Source organism: Ipomoea nil, unplaced genomic scaffold (genome assembly GCF_001879475.1).
Source record: "Ipomoea nil cultivar Tokyo-kokei standard unplaced genomic scaffold, Asagao_1.1 scaffold2926, whole genome shotgun sequence".
NCBI classification, from domain to species: domain Eukaryota; kingdom Viridiplantae; phylum Streptophyta; class Magnoliopsida; order Solanales; family Convolvulaceae; genus Ipomoea; species Ipomoea nil.
In genome coordinates, this window is record NW_017619354.1 from 3,513,022 (window position 1) to 3,519,928 (window position 6,907).

A 6,907-nucleotide genomic window follows, 5' to 3' on the forward strand; every position below is an offset into this window, starting at 1 on the left:
ACAAGAATTTGAATTTGGTTCTTGTCACAAGGAGTAATTAAGATATTCCAATATGGGTTAAGTTATTTTTTTAGGAAGATGAGTTCCACCCAAGTACATAATTATCAACATTATTCACAAGATCGAAGTAAAACATCTCACTTGTATTATTATTATGGAAAAATTGTCAAATAAGCCCTCCAATTTTATACAAAAGTGCAATTAAATATTCCAACTAGCTATTTTAATGCATTGAATCCTTAAAATTAAATAATGACCTGCAATAACATGTCACTTGCAGGTTATTCACCTTCTTAAATCTCCGGCAACTGTTAACTACCGTCGGCATCATCCGAGCAAAAGGTGACCACTTTGGAGATGATGATGCGTAGCATAGCGTAGCACTGGTTCTAGCATAACTTCATACACAGATGATGTCAGGCGGAGAAGGTGACCAAGTGGTCGCCTTCGCATGGGGAAGGCGACCACACCTTATTCAGCGGAGAAGGAGGCGACCCAGGGGTTCCCTCCGCCTGGGGAAGGTGACCACTGGTCGCCCTCTCGCCGGAAAGGGCGACCGCCTCGGTTGCTGGTCGTTATTTTCCTCCAACAATATGTTTATACCGGCAACCCTTGTATTTGATCTAATTTATATTGTTGGAGTGTTTAATTGAACTTTTTAGAAGTTCGGGAAGTTAATTGCACTTTTGTTTAAAGTTAAAGAGATTGCTATATGTCATTTTATCGGTAATTCGCGAAAATAAACAACAAATTAATTACTAAACACAACTATCAAGCTATATTCGTGCATAGTGAGTCTCTCTTGTGTGTTCTTATAATTTTTTTATTTTTTATTTTTTAATTCCTTAAGCTAAAATTAAGTATTCCTAATCAAGGTTGGATTAAAGGCATGCATGCGGGTATGCCTATAAATACCCTGTACTTTTATATATCAGCTTTTGCAATTTTGGCATATTTTTTTTTTTTAAAAAATCCTTAAGAACACTCATCTTAATTTCTTGTTTGAATTGCTTGATACTTTTTTCTCAATTAATTTATGGGGGATTTAATGTTCCTTATAAAGGTATCGGGTCTTTGGTAATCAATTCAAAATTTTACATCATGTTAATTGTCAATAATTTTGTATTTTCCTAAACACCTTATAAAAGAGAATGACGTGTATTAAAACTCATTATTAGTATACTTTATTGTCAAATTATACCCTAAACACTATTTATCGCTAATGGTTTATGTACCATTATTGAAGGTGCCTTCCTTGTTTGAACTTTTTTATACAAAAGTAGTAATCTTTTTAATAACTCGTTTAGATGGGCATATAAAGTGGAGGAATTTGATTCCTTTTTTTTTTTTTTTTTTTTTTTTTTTTTTTCTTTTTAATTAACAAGATTAGGTGATCAACTTGTATATTTGGATGACATCACATTCATATATATAACTGTGAAGCTAAGCCCTTTTTCAGTTACTTTCATTGCCCCATGGAACATTGCCAATTTTTATACCATGAACTATTGTATATATAGTAATGTAAATTATTGACATACATGCATACTCATCATTTTAAATATATTAAAACTTTATTTTTAGTGTATTATGACTTTATTTTTAAATGTTTATTTATTATGTATTGTAAATCTACTTGTAGTGTATTGCCTAAAAGTGAATTTATAATACGCTAAAAATTAACTTTTAAGTATACTAAAAATTGACATTTATTAGCGGTCCACCTTACAATATAAGTGTAGACTCTGTTTAGCAGAGTTTATTTAGAAGCTTATAGCTTATTTTAAGCTACTAATAAGCTATAAGCTCTGTTTGGTGATGTTCCCAAAATTAGCCCCTAGCTTAAAATAAGAGCTTATTTTGGAACGCTATCTCAGGTAGCGTTTCAAAATAAGCTCACGGCTTCCTAACTTTTTTTCCATCTTTATACTTATTATTTTAAAGAATGACATAATTTACCCTTCCCAATTAAAACCATTTTCTCTTCTCCTTTATCCGCAACTTTCACCGCAATTATTATTATTATTATTATTATTATTATTATTATTATTATTATTATTATTATTATTATTATTATTAGATTTGCAACAATATTAATACTTCATTATGAGATGCTAGATCATGATTATGCTAATAGTTTTATTTCAAAATGTTAATTTTTTTAAAGACAAAATGTTAAATTTTAATATGTAAACAAACTAATTTAAATTTTATGAAGATATCCATTTTAGTTTTTTTTACATTTATCAGCTTATCAAAAAGCTAATTTTACCAAACACTTTCAAGCATAACAGCTAGCTTAACAACTCTTCAGTTTTTAGCTCCGAGCTTATAGCTTTTCAGCTTTAAGCTCCTTTTCAGCTTTCATCTCTTAACTTATAGCTTTTCAGCTAGGTTTGCCAAACAGAGCCGTAGTCATGTGGACCGGCCCATGGTATAATTTGCCAAAAACTGCAATTATTATGGCAAATTATGCTATGGACCCGTTTCCACCATGTGCATGGTGGACACGCTGTACATTCATAATTTTATACTGTAGATTCATAATTTTTAAATTGTAGATTCATAAAATTTATAATGTAGATTCATAATTTCTATATTGCACATTCATAATTTCTGTACTGTAGATTCATAATTTCTGAAATGTAGGTTTATAATTTCTAAACTGTATAGTTATCAAATTATGAACACATAATTATCAAATTATGAATCTACAGTACAGAAATTATGAATGTGCAGTATAGAAATTATGAATCTACATTATAAATTTTATGAATCTACAGTATAAAAATTATCAATCTACAGTATAGAAATTATAAATCTACAGTACAGAAATTATGAATGTGCAGTATAGAAATTATGAATCCACATTATAAACTTTATGAATCTACAGTATAAAAATTATAAATCTACAGTATATAAACTATGAATCTACAATATAGAAATTAATCAAATTATGAATGTACAGCGTGTCCACCATGCACATGGTGGACACGGGTCCAGGGCATAACGCTCCAATTGTTATACACTTATACCATGAACCATGGTGCATATTGTAAAGTGGATCCACATACATGTTCATTTTTAATATATTGAATTCATTTTAGTGTATTACAAGTTTATTGTTTGAAGGTTCATTTTTAGTGTATTGTAGGTTCACTTTAGTGTATTAACTAAAAATAAATCTATAATACATTAAAAATAAGCTTTTAGTGTGCTTTAAAAAAAAAAAAAAAAAAACTTTTAGTGTATTATATTGTAGTTCACTTTAGTGTTTTACGTTGCAAGTGGATCATAGTTCATAGTATAATTTGTAAAAATTTGTAGTTTATGACTCTATTTGGTGGACCTTATTCTAGAACTTATAACTTATTTTAAGTTATAGCTCCCAAGCAACCTTTCAAAATAAGCTGCTTGGCTTTTAACTTTTTTTCCTTTTTTTTTTTTTTTTAATCTTTGTTAATTTATAAAAATGACACTATCTATCATTCATTAATCAAAATTCTAATATCTTAGTTTATCCTTTTATATTTTTTTAACACTTATCAGCTAATTCAACAATTAATTTTACCAAACACTTTGATTTTGTTTGGTAACATAGCTTATCAGCCAATTTTGGCTTGCTTGACCACTATTAGCTGTTTAAACAACCAATATAAGTGTTAGGTTAATCAGCTTTTTGTAACCGCTTATTACTTCAAAACGCTAAAATTCAAAAAGCTGCTCAAAATAACTTTTTCGATCATTTTTTTTAGAAAATAAATTACCGTATAATACTATAATGTAATCAGCTATAAGCTATCAACTAATTTACCAAACATCTTTCTACAATCAGCTAACAACAACAATATGCCAAACACCCCATTCAATTTCAATTAGTTAACTTATTAACTTTTAGCTTTTAACTAACGCGCATGCCAAACAGAGCCAAATATTTACAATTTTTTAAAAAGATCTTATTTGCTCTGAACTATGAGGTACATTAATTTGTGAACTGCCTATAGACCAAAAAAAAAAAAAAAATTCATTTGATTGGAAGACGAAAGAATACATATAGACTTAATTGATAATATTAAATTAATTAAATAATAAAAAGCGAAATTGATCACATAAAACGAAACGTATATATTATTTGAATCTCAACTCCATGCAACCGATATCATGAAAACAGAAATGGTACATAGCCAAGAGGTTGAGACAACCATAATGAAACCAAAACTCAAAACATGTGCATTTGTCCAATGCTACCCTCTTTCGGTTGGGATAAATAAGTTGATAAAACAAATTTATATATAAAAATATGAGATTTAAATTTTAGAAAAAATGAAAAATAATATCAACTCATAAAGAACTAATGCAAGGAAAATTCAAGTCATGTATAATACACACATATTTTACTTAAAACTGCTTCGCTACCTCTCAAGAGAAATATGAGCGTTGTAGCGTCAGGTGCTAGGAGTGTTATAGAGTCAATCTCTAAAAATAAAATAAATTACAATAATATAATAAATAATGACATTAACATCGGTTTCAAAAAAAATGACATTAACATCGGTTTCAAAAAAATAACATTAACATGTGAAAATAAATTGGAATTAATAAGCTAAGAATTAATTCATCATAAACTTATCATAATTCAATCTCTTTCTAAAAAGGATTGTACTAGTGCTAACCCACTTCCCATTTTAATGTGAGAAAAAAATTACTTTCATCCTCATTTTTCAATTCAAATGAGTCTACTTTGATAATCAATTTCTCATTCACTCGCTATCCGTTTTAAGTATAGAAATGTACAATTTATAAATTTTTTCGTCTCACTTCAAAAAACTTAAATCTACTTTGACACAATCCAAATCAGAAGTGAACCTCACGTATATTTGTATCCCAAATAGTCACTTAAAATATTATTTTCACTAAAAGTTTCCAAACACTTTCGCTGTTTGAGTAATATAATGTTCTTGCAACATCTGAATCTATCTTACATATCAAACTTTTGCTGTTTTCATTCCCATTCATAATATCACCAGATCACACTACACATGCACGCACTCCCCACATATAATATATAAATATGAAACCCAACTATCAAGTTAGACTTTTAATTTTAATAAAATACATCTTTTAATTTTATATCAAGTATTCAAGTTAACTCTATGCACAAAGTTATGGATCTTGAAGCTTATTAGCTTATGGCCTAATTAACTGAAGATTTTTATTTTTTTTTAATAGAGAATATATAGAAAAAAAAAATTTGTTTATACGATTTTCTATCTTGGAAACCAGAAAGCTACATAACGTAAAGCTTTATTTAAGAAGAGGCCGGAATAAAATACATGAGTGGTCAGAAGCGTGGCACTTATTGATGCTTACATATGTAGTTCCATAGTGTGAGATGGGCCCCTTCAATTCTTCGTCGTCAATCTCAGCATGGATAGCGTTAATTAGGTCATTGGCAAATGGCACATGACACGGTCAATTAAGGTTGTACAACCTCTCTCCAGTCTCCATTCATGGAAAAGTTGGATGACAAACTTCATAAATGGGGCAATTATGAGTTGGCAAAATTATTAGTTTACGGAAAGTATATATTTTAGGCCGCCCTTTGGAAGTCTTCTTCATCTGATGTGCAATCATGATTTTCCCATTTCTGTGTTTGCTAAAAAACATTCAGGCCCCAATGCCCCATAATGATCTCTGATTCACAAGGCTCAATCATATCCTTATACTGTGTACTTTAGTCTCAACGATGTAATTTTGAATTTTAATTTTGACGGTGATTGTTTGTTGTTTAATTTACTAGGTTTTTTTTTTTTTTTTTTTTTTTGTAAAGCATGTGTATGTGTCTTATGTTATATGTTTCGGTGTCTCATGTTATGCAATTATGTACCTTAAGCGCGTATGGATTCTGTACCTGAAATAAAATAAATATACCATGCGCTTTTGTGTCTTGTGCTATGCGTTTTTGTGTCTTGTATTATGCTTTTTTGTATCTTATGTTATGCAGTTCTGTACCTACCTTAAGAATATTGATTCTGTACCTGAACTACAGTAAAATAAATATAAAACATGTGTATGTATCTTAACTTGTGTTATGCGTTTCTGTGTCTCATGTTATATATGCAATTTTGTAACTTAAACGTATGGATTCTGTACCTGAAATATATTAGTATTTGTGTAACATACAACATATTGTGTGTCTTATTTTACAAATTTATGTATTATTATATTATGAAATCATGTGCCTATAGAACATATATTATCTACATAAATTATATTTGAGAATAATTGAATATGTAACATGTGTATGTGCCTTCTGTTGTGAGTTTTTGTGTTTCGTGTTATGAAATCCTGTACTTAAAATAAATTAAAATTTATGTTAAAACATAATAAACGGGAAACTACAGAAACGGTTAAAGCTTAAATATCAAAACGATATCGTTTTGATGCAGGGTCCACAATGCTATGTGGACACTGGTCCACAATATAAATTGCAGACAAGGCTGGGTTGGGCCGTTATAGTCTTATAGAGTTTACATTTTTTCTACGTTCAATTTTTTATTTATTTAAATTTAACAGTTTTAGGTTCATTATTCATGCAAAGTCTTTTTCGTACTTACTGTTACAGCAGCATTGGATACCGTTTGAATAATGGAATCACAGAATTGTTTGAAACGTGTACTATATTAAAAGGAAGAATCTTTTTTTTTTTTTTTTTTTTTTTTTTTTTTTTTTTACTTCTCCTGGAAGGTTGCGCAAGCGTGAGAGTGGGGTTGGTTAACTGGTTAAGGTTCAACAATATTGATGCAATTGTCTCCTCAAATGTCTTCTGTATTTTAAACCCTTTCATCTCGAACTTATACATAAAGATACACACACACACACACATATATATATATATACACACACA